At 37.2% G+C, this 15359-nt stretch overlaps 1 pseudogene; it reads right to left on the bottom strand.

Moving 5' to 3' along the window:
• Positions 1–519: 519 nt before the first annotated feature.
• On the bottom strand, positions 520–15357 carry LOC136167382 (ribosomal biogenesis factor-like; annotated as a pseudogene).
• Positions 15358–15359: the final 2 nt, after the last annotated feature.

Raw genomic sequence — 15359 nt, forward strand, 5'->3', positions numbered from 1 at the left:
CTGACAATATGACAAAATGTAATGAACCATAGTTTATTTAACCATTTTCCTATCGATGAACATTCAGTTTTTTTCAGTGCTTTGCTAGTTCTAATAGTGCAGCAGCAAATATCTTGTATATGCTAATGCTTTTTAGTTCCTTTGCCTGAATTCCTAAAAGAGAAATTACTGAGTGGAATGATATCCATATTTTAATTTCCTAGATCATCCAAGAAAGGTTGTAGCAATTCACACTCCCAGCATCAATATCTGAGAAAGCTGGGTCAAATTGGATAGGTAAAAAGGCGAAGGTCATTAGCTCACTTAAATACCACTGAGATAAAGCCTCTTTTCATTTACTTCTTGATGGTTTGCATTTTCTTTTATGAAAAGAAAGCTTCATTGGGTTGTTTATCAGTTTCTGGGCATCTTTGTATTTTGGCGAAATTCATCCTCTGCTTGTCATTTATGATGCAATGTTTCCTTACTTAACTTTTTTTTCTTGTATAAAAGATTAAATTTATTGGTCGTTTTGGGGAATTTGATGCATCATCGGTGTATTACAAGTGAGCCATTAATCTTCTAGCTTCATCAGCATTAATTGGTACATTTTCATGACACTGCTGAGGTATCAGTTGTTTCTGCAGAGGTTCAAGGGAACGGCCTTTTGAGAAGTTTGCCAGTTCCTTTTGTATATCTACAAAAACTTTATTCACTCTTAACTTTTTCGTCGTTCACAATGTTTATCTTCTTAAGGTTAGGGGTAACTGGTTTTGCTTTGTTTTTAACCTTAAAGCTTTTTTGGCTGGCTATGTGGAGTACATTCCTGGACTTCTCCCCTCTTAGCTTGTTCTTGGCTATTGTCAGACCTCTGATACCCTGGTGCAGCTTCTCAAGTCCCAGGTGACGCCATTTGCACGTGCAAGATCCAGCTCCTTATTTAATTTGTATCCTTGGAAGATTTATAGCATTTTGCCCCCCAAGATTTTGTATGTGGTCAGACTCCTCATGATTGAGTTTGGGTTTTCTGTATAGCTTTAAAAGGCCTCCTTTATCTTTATGCTCAAGCTAGACAACTGACTGTTCATCCAAATGTTTTTCTCATACTTCTCTAGCTTGATTTCTTCCATGTACATCTTTAATCCACATGAAATGTATTTTCACTTAAGTATGAGGTAGAGCATCTAACTGAATTCTTTTCCAGATGGACAAAGATCCCAGATATGCAAAGATTCCTTACTAGCTAGTCTTTTTCTTCTGGAATTGAAATTAAAAAAAAAAAAAAATGCAGTGAACCCTGAATATGTGCCAGGCACTTTTTAAAGCATCTTATTTATGTGAATTCATGTAATCCTCACAACCCCATGGCATGGATGAAATGCCAGTGTCTCTGTATGAGTTTTTTAAAATAAAGTTCCAGCTACTTCTAGATTCTCTGTTTAATGCTCTGTGCTCAGTTCCTCAGTGGTGTCTGATTCTTTGTGACCCCAGAACTATAGCCCTTCTGGCTCCTCTGTCCATAGGATTTTCCAGGCAAGAGTACTAGAGTGGGTTGCCATTCCCTTCTCTAGGGGATCTTCCTGACCCAGGGATACGACCCCTCCCCTGGGTCGGTGTCCTTTGACCTCTTTCACTAGCCAGTAAAGCAGAAGAGGAGATCCGCACTATATGTGCACGTGCACTCATTCTTCTGGCCCTCAGCGCACTTTCTTTCGCTGCTCCTCTTCTGTCTGCTCTGAGCGCTGCACTCCTGTATCCCGATCCTTCAGGCAGGACCTTTACTTGCATCACAGCTTGTCTTCTCAGATGTCATGGGGCCCAGATGGCACACTTGCTCTCCCCTACAACCTGCCCTCCCCCCAGTCTCCTTCCTTCTCAGCCCCACCAAGAACCTGCTTCTTCTTCCCACCCCTTGGAGGGGCTCCCCACGCTCCACAAATCCCAGTACTGCACACTTCTCCCCACACCTTGGCCACCCTCTCTTCTTTTGCTTGCTACCTTGGCCCCCAACATTCTTTTCCTGCTTCCTTTCTCCCAGTCCATTCTTCACCAGGCAAAGTGACCTTTTTAAACTGTAAATCATTTGGGGGGAGCTGGAGCATCCTCTGCAAGCTCCCCATTGCACTTGGAACACAAGCTCCTGGCATCCTCTCCGGGCCCACGTGGCCGGTCAGTGCCCCACCTCAGACCTCACCTTGTCTCAACGTATGCTGTGCTTAGGTGCTCAGTCGTGTCTGACTCTTTGCGACTCCCTGGACTTAGCCCACCAGGCTCCTCTGACTGTGGGATTCTCCAGGCAAGAAGACTGGAGTGGGTTGTCCTACCCTCCTCCAGGGGATCTTCCCAACCCAGGGATCGAACCCAGGTCTCCCACACTGCAGGCAGATTCTTTACCATCTGAGCAGCAGGGAAGCCCTTGAATACTGGAGTGGGTAGCCTATCCCTTCTCCAGGGTATCTTCCCGACCCAGGAATCGAACCGGAGTCTCCTACATTGCTGGCGGGTTCTTTACCAGCTGAGCTACCAGGGACTCAGTACTGCTCCTGCCATGCCAGCCTTCTCTCTATCACTTAACATGGCCTGCTCAGATCCACCCCAGGCCCTTGACTTTGTTTTTTTTTTGTTTGTTTGTTTTTTTTAAATTTTATTTTATTAGTTGGAGGCCAATTACTTCACAACATTTCAGTGGGTTTTGTCATACATTGACACGAATCAGCCATTGAGTTACACGTATTCCCCATCCCGATCCCCCCTCCCACCTCCCTCTCCACCCGACTCCTCTGGGTCCTCCCAGTGCACCAGGCCCGAGCACTCGTCTCATGCATCCCACCTGGGCTAGTGATCTGATTCACCATAGATAATATACATGCTGTTCTTTTGAAACATCCCACCCTCACCTTCTCCCACGGAGTTCAAAAGTTTGTTCTGTACTTCTGTGTTTCTTTTTCTGTTTTGCATATAGGGTTATCGTTACCATCTTTCTAAATTCCGTATATATGTGTTAGTATGCTGTAATGTTCTTTATCTTTCTGGCTTACTTCACTCTGTATAATGGGCTCCAGTTTCGTCCATCTCATTAGAACTGATTCAAATGAATTCTTTTTAACGGCTGAGTAATATTCCATGGTGTATATGTACCACAGCTTCCTTATCCATTCATCTGCGGATGGGCATCTAGGCTGCTTCCATGTCCTGGCTATTATAAACAGTGCTGCGATGAACATTGGGGTGCACGTGTCTCTTTCAGATCTGGTTTCCTCGGTGTGTATGCCCAGAAGTGGTATTGCTGGGTCATATGGCAGTTCTATTTCCAGTTTTTTAAGAAATCTCCACACTGTTTTCCATAGTGGCTGTACTAGTTTGCATTCCCACCAACAGTGTAAGAGGGTTCCCTTTTCTCCACACCCTCTCCAGCATTTATTGCTTGTAGACTTTTGAATAGCAGCCATCCTGACTGGCGTGTAATGGTATCTCATTGTGGTTTTGATTTGCATTTCTCTAATAATGAGTGATGTTGAGCATCTTTTCATGTGTTTGTTAGCCATCTGCAAGTCAATCAATGTAATACACCACATTAACAAATTGAAAGATAAAAACCATATGATTATCTCAATAGATGCAGAGAAAGCCTTTGACAAAATTCAACACCCATTTATGATTAAAACTCTCCAGAAAGCAGGAATAGAGGGAACATACCTCAACATAATAAAAGCTATATATGACAAACCCACAGCAAGCATCACCCTCAATGGTGAAAAATTGAAAGCATTTCCCCTGAAATCAGGAACAAGACAGGGGTGCCCACTCTCACCACTACTATTCAACATAGTCTTGGAAGTTTTGGCCACAGCAATCAGAGCAGAAAAAGAAGTAAAAGGAATCCAGATAGGAAAAGAAGAAGTGAAACTCTCGCTGTTTGCAGATGACATGATCCTCTACATAGCAAACCCTAAAGACTCTACCAGAAAATTACTAGAGCTAATCAATGAATATAGTAAAGTTGCAGGATATAAAATTAATACACAGAAATCCCTTGCATTTCTATACACTAACAATGAGAAAACAGAAAGAGAAATTAAGGAAACAATACCATTCACCATTGCAACAAAAAGAATAAAATACTTAGGAGTATATCTACCTAAAGAAACAAAAGACCTGTACATAGAAAACTATAAAACACTGATGAAAGAAATCAAAGAGGACACAAACAGATGGAGAAACATACCGTGTTCATGGATTGGAAGAATCAATATTGTCAAAATGGCTATTCTACCCAAAGCAATCTATAGATTCAATGCAATCCCTATCAAGCTACCAACGGTATTTTTCACAGAACTAGAACAAATAATTTCACAATTTGTATGGAAATACAGAAAACCACGAATAGCCAAAGTAATCTTGAGAAAGAAGAATGGAACTGGAGGAATCACCCTCCCTGACTTCAGACTCTACTACAAAGCCACAGTCATCAAGACAGTATGGTACTGGCACAAAGACAGAAATATAGATCAATGGAACAGAATAGAAAGCCCAGAGATAAATCCACGAACCTATGGACACCTTATCTTTGACAAAGGAGGCAAGGATATACAATGGAAAAAAGATAACCTCTTTAACAAGTGGTGCTGGGAAAACTGGTCAACCACTTGTAAAAGAATGAAACTAGAACACTTTCTAACACCATACACAAAAATAAACTCAAAATGGATTAAAGATCTAAATGTAAGACCAGAAACTATAAAACTCCTAGAGGAGAACATAGGCAAAACACTCTCTGACATAAATCTCAGCAGGATCCTCTATGACCCACCTCCCAGAATATTGGAAATAAAAGCAAAACTAAACAAATGGGACCTAATGAAACTTAAAAGCTTTTGCACTACAAAGGAAACTATAAGTAAGGTGAAAAGACAGCCCTCAGATTGGGAGAAAATAATAGCAAATGAAGAAACAGACAAAGGATTAATCTCAAAAATATACAAGCAACTCCTGAAGCTCAATTCCAGAAAAATAAATGACCCAATCAAAAAATGGGCCAAAGAACTAAACAGACATTTCTCCAATGAAGGCCCTTGACTTTGAATGAGGATCCTTTCCACAGCTACTTTTCCTCCTCATTCAATCTTGGCTCAGATGTGACTCTCTCAGAAAGGTCTTCTTTGACCATCCCGATAAAGAGCTGCTTCTGGACCACCCACCAAGTCACTCTGCCATTACTAGCTTTTATTGTCACAGTAACCCCACTATCTGAAATTGCCTTATTCATTCATGGGCTACCTGGTCTCTTGCTGAATGCCTTGGCAGCAGGACTTGGTCCGTCCTTTCTGTTGCTGTTCATGCAGACCCCAGTGCAGACTCTGGCAACAGAGCAGGGGCTTACTGTGGATTTGCTGCAAAATCATACTGGAAGGAAAGGAAGTTGAAGGAGGTTGAAAATAAAATAGATTGACCTTGAGTTGACAATTGTTGGCAGTGAGTTTGTTATGTTTATTTATTGATTTAAATTTTTTGTTATGAAAAATCTCAAACATACGCAAAATAATCACCATAATATAATGAACCTTCATACATCCATCACACAGCAACTCTCAGCATTCTTGTGCCATTTCTGCCTCTTCCTACCCCCTTCAATTATAGTAATTGTTAACATTTTTAAAGGCATGTTGAAATGTACAAATCTTAAATGTACAACTTAAAAATGAATATACTCTTATTAAGATATAGAACATTTCCAGCCCCCTGGAAGATGAACTGCAGACTATCAAGATTTCCAGCATCCCAGGAGTCCCCCAGTCTTCCAAGTGATCTTTCTCAGTCAGTTGCCCCTCAAGGAGGCCACCACTTTGCTTCTGCTTCTCCTTCCCTTTTTCCTTCCCCTCCTTCTCCTTCTTTTTACCGTATTTTAATTTTACCTTTCCAGAATTTCATACAAATCATATAATAAACACCTTTCACATAGATTAGTTATGACTTTCTAAAACTTCACATTAATGGAAAGAAATAGTATGTACTTCCTTTACTGATTTTTTTGCTGGGTAATATTTCCTTTTATGGTTATACTACATTTTGTTTATCCATTCACCTGTTGATGGACATCTGACTGTTTCCAGTTTTTGTCTATCATAAACAGAGCTGCGATTAACATTCTTATACAAGTCTTTTTGTAACCAGTGTTTTCACTTTTCTTGCATATATAAGAGTAGAATTTTAAACAGCATGTTTAACTTTATAAGAAATGGCCCAAATGTTTTTCCAAGGTATTTGCACCATTTTGAATTCTCATCAAGAATGTATGAGAGTTCTATACAGTTTTGCTATTATTTGGTGTTATCAGTCTTAACTTTTGAACCATTGTCATGGATGTAGAGTAGTATCTCTTTGTGGTTTCAGTATTTACTTGACTGGTGAATAATGACTTTGAGCTCTTTTCACATGCTTACTGGTTATCTGTATGACTACCATTGTGAAGTGTCTTTTCTGATCTTGCCCATTTGAAAAATTGTCTTCATTTTTGTCATCAAATTGTATGAGTTCATTATATATTCTTAATAAAAATCTTAACTATCTATTCTCTTAATGGTGCCTTTTAATGAACAGAAGTTTTAATTTGGATGAAATCTAATTTGTTAATTTTTGTTATTTTTCTTGTATGGTTATTGCTCATCTAGCCCTAAATCATAAGATATTCCCCTATATTTTCTTCTAAACAGTTGGCAATTTCATTTTGATATTTAGGTCAATGAGCCACCCCAAATTAATTTTTGTGTAGTATGAGGGCGGGGTGTTGGTAGTTTCAGCAACATTTGTTGTAAAGACTGGCCTTCCTGCCTTGACTTTATCTAATACCTTTATCACAACCAATTGATCATTGGCAATTGGTATATTTCTAGACATTCTAGTCTGTTGTATGGATTTGTCTATCCTTATGTAGATATCAAACTGTCTCTTTATTTAACAGAACACATAGCTTATTTATTTATCTTTATTGATGTATGTATTTATTTAATAACTTTTGGCTGTGCTGGATCTTTGTCACTGCACCCGGGCTTTGTCTCATTGCCATGAGCAGGGGCTTCTCTTCGTCGTGGTGCACGGGCTTCTCCTGGAAGTGGCTTCTCTCGTTGCAGAGTAAAGGCTGTGAGTGCACACGCTTCAGTAGTTGCAGCTGACAGGCTCAGTAGTTGTGGCACACAGGCTAAGTTGCTCAGCGGCATGTGGCATCTTCCTAGACCAGGGATTGAACCCATGTCTCCTGCATTGGCAGACAGATTCTTATCCAGCGTACCAGAGAAGTTCACCATACTGTCATAATTTCTATAATTTTGTAAGAACCTTTGAAGTCGGGTAGTGTAATCGTTCCAGCTTTGTCCCACTTTTCCAAGATTGCTTCGTCTATTCCAAATCCTTGTCTTCTCCATATACATTTTAGAATTGTCCTGCCAGTTTCTAAAAGAAGCCTATTTACATTGAACTGTAGGGAGATCATTGTGGGGAGAATTAATATCTTAGAAATACCAAATTTACATCCATAAATGCAGTCTGTATCTTCATGTATTTAGGTCTTTAATTTATTTTTGCAATGTTTAGTTGTTTTCACTGTACAGGGCTTACATGTCTTTTATGAAATTTGTTCCAAATAGTTTATGCTTTTGATGGTATTGTAAATAAGACTATTTTAAAATTCACATTCCCAATATTTGCTGTTAGTATGTTAGTATGATTTTGTTAAACTCACACATTAGTTTTTGAGTAACAGAGTTAAACCCGTGATTTAGATCTAGGTTGTTTTTTGTAGTTGATTCCTTAGTTTTTTTCCTGTATAAATGATCATGCCACCTGAGAATAAGGGTATATACAGTTCTTCCTTTACAACTTACGTGCCTTGTGTTTATTTTTCTTCCCTTATTGAACTGGCAAAGACCTCCAATACAATAGAAGTGGCAAGAACACAGAAATTTACTTTATTTCCAATATTAGGGAAAATATGTATAGTGTTTTACTATTAAGAATTAAGTAGTTGTAAATTTTTTACAGATACCTGCAATAAAATTAAGCAAATTCTTTTTTGTGCCTCATATGCTGAGGGTTATGAACAATTTTTTCCATAATGAATGGGTATTGAATGTTGTCTGATGCTTTCTTTGCATCAGATAAGATAGTCTTTTTTTTTTCTTTACTACCTGGATATGGGGGTTACACTGATTTGTCTTTGAATTGTTAACAAACCTTGTAGTCCTGAGATTAAACCATAGTTTTTCATGATTTATTTATGTATAGTTTAATTTGATTTATATTCATATAAGGTCCTTGGCATTAGGGTTGTGCTGGTTTCATAAAACAAGTTGGCAACTGTGCCTTTGTCCTTTGTGTTCTGAAAGAGTTTGTGTAAGATTGATATTATTTCTTCCTTAAATGTTTGCCAGAATTTACTAATGAAATTATCTTATGCTGAGGTTTTCTCTGGGAGTTTTTGATAATAAATTCAATTCATTAATAAACATAAAGCTACTCAGATACTCTACATCTTTTTTTAAGTTGGTATTAATTTTGGTAAATTGTATTTTAGACTATAATTTGTTAGAGGGCCTTTTTCAAGTAAAAAAGAAAAGGTCATAGTAGAAAAAAGATAATATATGAATGAAAAAAAAATCTCACTGGTAAAGGTAAAAAAACAATAAAGGGAGTGGACTGGCCACTTAAGAAGCCAGTATGAAGGTTAAATGACAAAAGCAATAAAGTCAACTATAACTACAATAAGTAGTTAAGGGGTACTCAAAGTTAAAGATGTAAAATAAGACATCAAAAACACAAAATGTGGTAATGGTAAAGATTTATGGTGCTTTTAGAATGCACTGAAAGTTAAGGACTATCAGATTAAGATAAACCACTATATATATGTCAATATTTAGGTAACCACAAGTTAAAAACCTTTAATAGATACACAAGAATAAAGAGAAAGGAACCCAAAAATGACGCTAAAGAAAATCATCAAACCACAAAGGAAGAGATTGAGAGAAGAAAAGTACAGAGAAGAGCTATATAAACTACCAGAAAATAATTAACAAGATGGCAATAAGCACATGCCTATCAATAATCACTGTAAATGTAAATGGACTGAATGCTCCAATCAAAAGACATAGGATGGCTGAATGGGTAAAAAAGATAAGACCCACCTATATGCTGCCTGCAAGAGACTCACTTCATATCTGAAGACCCAGAGAGACTGAAAGTGAGGGCTTGGAAAAAGATAGTCCATGCCAATAGGAATGAACAGAAAGTTGGAGTAGCAATACACATTTCAGACAAAGTAGACTTTAATGTAAAGTCTACAATAAAAGACAAAGAAGGACATTATATAATAATAATAAAGGGATCACTATAAGGGGATATAGTATTCATAAACATATGTGCCCCTAATATAGGAGCACCTAAATATATAAAGCAGATGTTAACAAACATAAAGGGAGAAATTGACAATAATTCAATAATAATAGGGGACTTTCACACCCCACTTAAATCAATCGAGAGATCATCTACTTATCCAATAAGGAAAATTGTCCTTAAATGGTACATTAAACAAGATGGAATATACAGAATATTCCACCCCCAAAGTACAGAATACACATTCAAGTGTACATGAAATGTTCTCCAGGATAGAACACATGTTGGGCCACAAAACAAGTCTCAATAAATTTAAGAAGATTGAAATCATATCTAGCATCTTTTCTGACCACAATGATATGAGACTGGAAATCATTTAAAAGAAGAAAGATGTGGAGACTAAATAACATGCTACTAAACAACCAGTGAGTCAACGAAGAAATCAAAGGGGAAATTTAAAAATACTTTGAAAATGGAAACAATTTTCTTAGATCTATGGGACACAGCAAAAACAGTTATCAGAGGGAAATTCCTAGTGATATAGACCCATGTCAAGAAATAAGAAAAATCTCTAGTAAACAACCAGACTTTACACCTAAAGGAACTAGAAAAGAAAGAACAAATAAAGCCTGCATATTAGTAGAATGGAGGAAATAATAAAGATCAGAAGTAGAGATTTTAAAAGTAATAGAAAAGAACAATGAAACCAAGAGCTGGTTCTTTGAAAAAGATTTTTTAAAAAGATAAATTTTTAGAGACACACTTATCAGAGAGAGAGAGGGGCCTTAAATAAATAAAATTAGAACAGAAAGAGGAGAAATTATAACTGATATCACAGAAATTCAAGGAACCATAAGACTACTATGAACACCTGCCAACAAATTGGACCTAGAAGAAATAAATTCCTAGAAACATGCAATCTTCCAAGACTGAATCAGGAAGAAATTGAAAATCTGAACAGACCAATTACTAGTAATGAAATTGAATCAGCAGTTTAAAAAATTCCCAACAAACTCAAGTCCAGGACCAGATGGTTTCACAGGTAGATTCTACTAAACATTTAAAGAAGAGTCAACATCTATCTTTCTCAAACTACTGCAAGAGATTAAAGAGAAAGGAATGCTTCTGAACTCATTCCACAAGGCCAGCATTGCCAAAATCTGACAAAGACACTAAAAAAAAAAGAAAAGAAGAAAATTACAGGGCAATATCCCTAGTGAACATAGATGCAAAAATCCTCAACAAAGTATTAGAAAGTTGAATTCAATAATACACTAAGATAATCATACACAATGATCAAGTGGGATTTAGTCCAATGATGCAAGGATGATTCAACATCCACAAATCAATCAATGTGATACACCAATTAAGAAAATGATAAAAATCATATGATTATTTCAATAGATGCAGAAAAGTCCTTTGACAAAATTCAACACCCACTTATGATAAATTCTCAATGCACTGGTATAGAGGGAACATATCTCAACACAATAGTTGCCATTTATGACAAACCCATAGAACAATCATACTTAGTGGTAAAAAACTGAAAGCATTTCCTCTAAGGTCAGGATCAAGTCAAGAACGTGCACTCTTGCCACTTTTATTCAACTAATAAGTGCTAGCCACAGCAATCATAGAAGAAAAAGACATGAAAGACATCCAAATAGGAAGAAAGAAAATCGTCACTGTTTGCAGATGAGGATATGTAGGAAACCCTAAAGACTCCACCAAAATCTATTAGAAATAATAAATTACTTCAGTAAAGTTGCCACATACAAAATTAACATACAGAAATCTGTTACATTTCTATACTAATAATGAACTATCAGAAGGAGAAATTTAAAAAAATAATTCTATTTACAATTGTATTAAAAAGAACAAAATACCTACCCAAAGTGGTAAACACATATACTCAGAAAGCTATAAGACATTGATGAAAGAAATTGAAGATGACACAAACAGATGGAAAGATATAAGAGACTCATGCATTGGAAGTACTATTATTAAAATGATCATACTACCCAACCCATCTATAGATGCAATGCAATTCCTATCAAGATACTAAAAGCATATTTCAACAGATCTAGATGAAATAATCCTAAAACTTGTATATAACTCAAACAGACCCTAAATAGCCAAAGCAACCTTGAGAAAGAAGAACAAAGCTGCAAGTATCACACTTCTGATTTCAAACTATACTACCAAGCTGTAGTAATAAAAAAATATGGGATGGCACAAAAACAGACGCATAGATCAGTGAAATAGAATAGAGTCCAGAAATGAACCCATGCTTATGTAGCCAACGCAAAGAGTTGGGCACGACTGAAGTGACTTAGCAGGCATGCATGCAAGTTACAATGCAGGGGACAAGAATATAACATGGAGAAAATATAGTTTCTGCAATAAATGGTGTGGGGAAACTGGACAGCTTCATGTTGGAGAAGGGAACTAGACCACTTTCATCATATATAAAAAATTAATTCTGCTTGTCTGTTAATTCTACATCTGCTTCTCTATCCCTGCCCTGCAAATAGGTTCATCCGTACCATTTTTCTAGATTACAGATAGATGGGTGAGATGGGGGGTCGGGAGGGAGGTCCAAGTGGGAGGGATATATGTGTACATTTGGCTGATTTGCTTCGTTGTACAGCAGAAACTAATATAACACTGTAAGGCAACTATACTCCAACAAAACAAAACAAAGTGAGACATAGAGCTTCATTTTACATAGAAGCAACTTTGAATTTAATGTATTTGAGAGCCAAGTGCTAACAGAATGACTGGTTCTTCCTCTGAAAAAAAAATCAAAATAGATTAAAGACTTAAATATAAGTCCTGAAACCATAAAATTTCTGGAAGAATATATAGCTAGTATGCTGTTTGAAATTAGTCTTAGCAGTATTTTTTGATATGTCTCCTCAGGCAATGGCAACAAAAGCAAAAATAAGCAAATAGGATTACATCAAACTGAAAAGCTTTTGCACATGAAGGAAACCATCAACAAAACAAAATGGCAACCCACTTAATGGGAAAAATATTTCCAGATGATACGTCTGATAAGGGGCTAATAGCCAAAATATATTTTTAAAAAACCTCACACAACTCAGCAACAATAAAAATCTAATTAAAAAATGGGCAGAGGCTCTGAATAGACATATTTCCGAAGGAGACATACAGATAGCAGACAGCATATGAAAAGATGCTCAAAAGATGCCTAATCAGTAGTCATTAGGCAAAAGCAAATAAAAACCACAAGGAGATATCATCTCACACCTCTCAGAATGACCACTGAAAAATATAAGTAACGGTGTGGAGAAAAGGGAACCCTTGTGCACTGTTGGTAGTAATGTGATTTGGTACGTCCGTTGTGGAAAAAATATGGAGTTTACTCAAAAAATTGAAAAGAGAACTACTATATGATCCAGCAATTCCAGTTCTGGATCTTTATTCAAAGCAAACAAAAACACTGATTGGGAAAAATACATGCACCCCAAAGTTGACTGTAGCATTATTTACAATAACCAAGATATGCAAGCAAACTAAGTATCCGTCGACAGATTAATGGATAAAGAAGATGTGATATACACACAGACAGACAGACACATACACACACACAGTGGGACATTGAAGTGAAAAGTCGCTCAGTTGTGTCCAACTCTTTGCAGCCCCATGAACTGTAGATTACTCAGCCATAAAATGAATGAAATCTTGCCATTTGTGACAACTTGGAAGGACCTAGAAGGTATTATGTAAATGAAATGTCAGACATAGAAAGGCCAATACTGTATGATTTCACTTATATGGAATCTATAAAGCAAAACAATTGAACAAATATAAAACAGAACAGACTCAAGCTACAGAGAACAAACTAGTGGTTGCGGGAAGGAAGAAGTGGGGAGATGGGTGAAATAGGGCAGGGGTTCTAAGAGAGATACAAACTTCCAGTTATAAAATAAATAAATCATGGGCATGTGATGCACAGCATAAGGAATATAGTTGATAATATTGTGACTACTTTGGTGACAGATGGCAAATAGACTTATAGTGGTGATCATTTTGTAATGCATAAAAATGTGGAATCACTATGTTGTACACCTGAAACTAATATAATGTTGAAAGTAAATTATACTTCAAGAAAAAATAGGTAAAGCTATTCAGAGATTCCATTTCCTCTTGTGTTACTTTTGGTAAGTTATCTCTTCAACGATTTGTCTATTTCATCTAAATTGTCAAACTTATTGGCATAAGCTATTTAAAGTAGTATGTCTAATTTCATGTCTGTAAAATCTGTGGTGATATCCTCTCTTTAATCTTTGCTCTTATGGCTCGATAGCAAGCACACTCCATTCTGTCCCTCCACGGAATGTTACTATAAAACCTAGACAGAATGCATAGAGCACCTGTAGGAAGACGGAAAGTGAATGTGCGTGCATGCTTAGTCACTGAGTCATGTCCAGCTCTTGGCAACCCCATAGACTAGTAGCAGCTAAATGGAGAAGATGGCTTGAAACACCAGTGCACTAGATGTGAATTTACCATTTGTGTTCCTTTGTTAGTTATTAGCCTGAATGTATGCCTGGGATGTAGTCTGGGATGCATGTAGAGAGAGCTCCAGGGATGCACTTTAGTTCTGGCTGATTATCAGGAAACCCCCAACACCCAGAGAGAGAGAGAAAATGTGGAATTATCTATGTTTTATTTCTTCTCCCCATTTCCTTGAACCCCAGCCCTGAAGCCTTCCTGTGGTGACAACAGCAAAGGCCATGGCAAGAGCCAGCAGGAGCTAACACTCTGAGGAAGGGGAACATTCCTCCCCAGTTTGACCAATCCCTCTTGCTTCTGTCTTCTGCCACTTGACCAAAGATGGGAGCAGGCACAGAAGTACACAGAGTGAAGTCACTTTCTGGCCATAAAATAAAAAGGGGAACCATAGGGAACTGGACAATACTGAGGAGATTGTGGAGAGAGGAGGCACTCTTTCTTAATCTTATAAGAAAATCCCAGAAAGTTGTATATGAAATTCTGGGTTCACCACTGGGCTATGTGTTCATGGGTCTGTTCAGTGTATCTGTGACTTTGAGAACTGAACTAATATACAGTCAACCAGGGTCCAGATGACATCTGAATTGTACATAAACAGGATCTATCCAAATGGTACTGCAAGGGCTTTGAAAACTGAAATTACATTTGAACTACAACTCATGGAAGACAGAGTGAACTTGAAGCCCAAACCTAAGCAAGTCTTTTGCCTAAGACAAAAATATGTCTATTCTTCACAGAATTTAAATAAGATCTAGAGTCTCATTGCATAATATTAAAATATTCCAGGAAACAATAAAAATTACTTGATATATGAAAAAACCAGGAAAATCTCAACTCACAAGGCAAAAAAGATAAACAAACTTCAAAACTGAGATTGACATAGATGTTGGAATGATCTGAAAACAACTTTAAAGCATCTATCATACAAATGTTCTAAGAAGCAATCATGAACACTCTAGAAAAGTAAGAAGTTAGCAAAATTTCCTGTTAAGGGCTAGGTAGTAAATATTTTTACGCTTTTCAAGCCATTTGGATCTGTTCCATCTACTCAGTTCTAGGAAAACAGCCATAGAAAGCCATAAACAGCACATAAACAAGTGGATATAGCTATTTTCCAATAAAACTTTATTCATGGGATTTGGTCATAGATCCAAATAGACCTGATAGTTCACCAATCCCTGGACTATAGCATTTTAAACATAGTCTATATATTTATTGAGTTTTTGTGTCTAGTTCAATCAGTTATCAAGAGCAGGGTCTTAAAATCTTTCACTGTGATTGTAGGTTTGCTTATTTCTCCCTTCAGTTCTGTTAGTTTTGCTTAAGGTTATTCTGAAGCTCTGATATTAGGTGCATGAAAACATAATTAGAAGAACAGGCAAGAGCAGCCCTTGGGCCAACCAGAGCCTGTGCGCCACCGCATCCTGGTGTCCAATACCTACATCTCGCCGCCATCG

The sequence above is a fragment of the Muntiacus reevesi genome, chromosome 4 (genome assembly GCF_963930625.1).
Source record: "Muntiacus reevesi chromosome 4, mMunRee1.1, whole genome shotgun sequence".
Taxonomy (NCBI): Eukaryota; Metazoa; Chordata; class Mammalia; order Artiodactyla; family Cervidae; genus Muntiacus; species Muntiacus reevesi.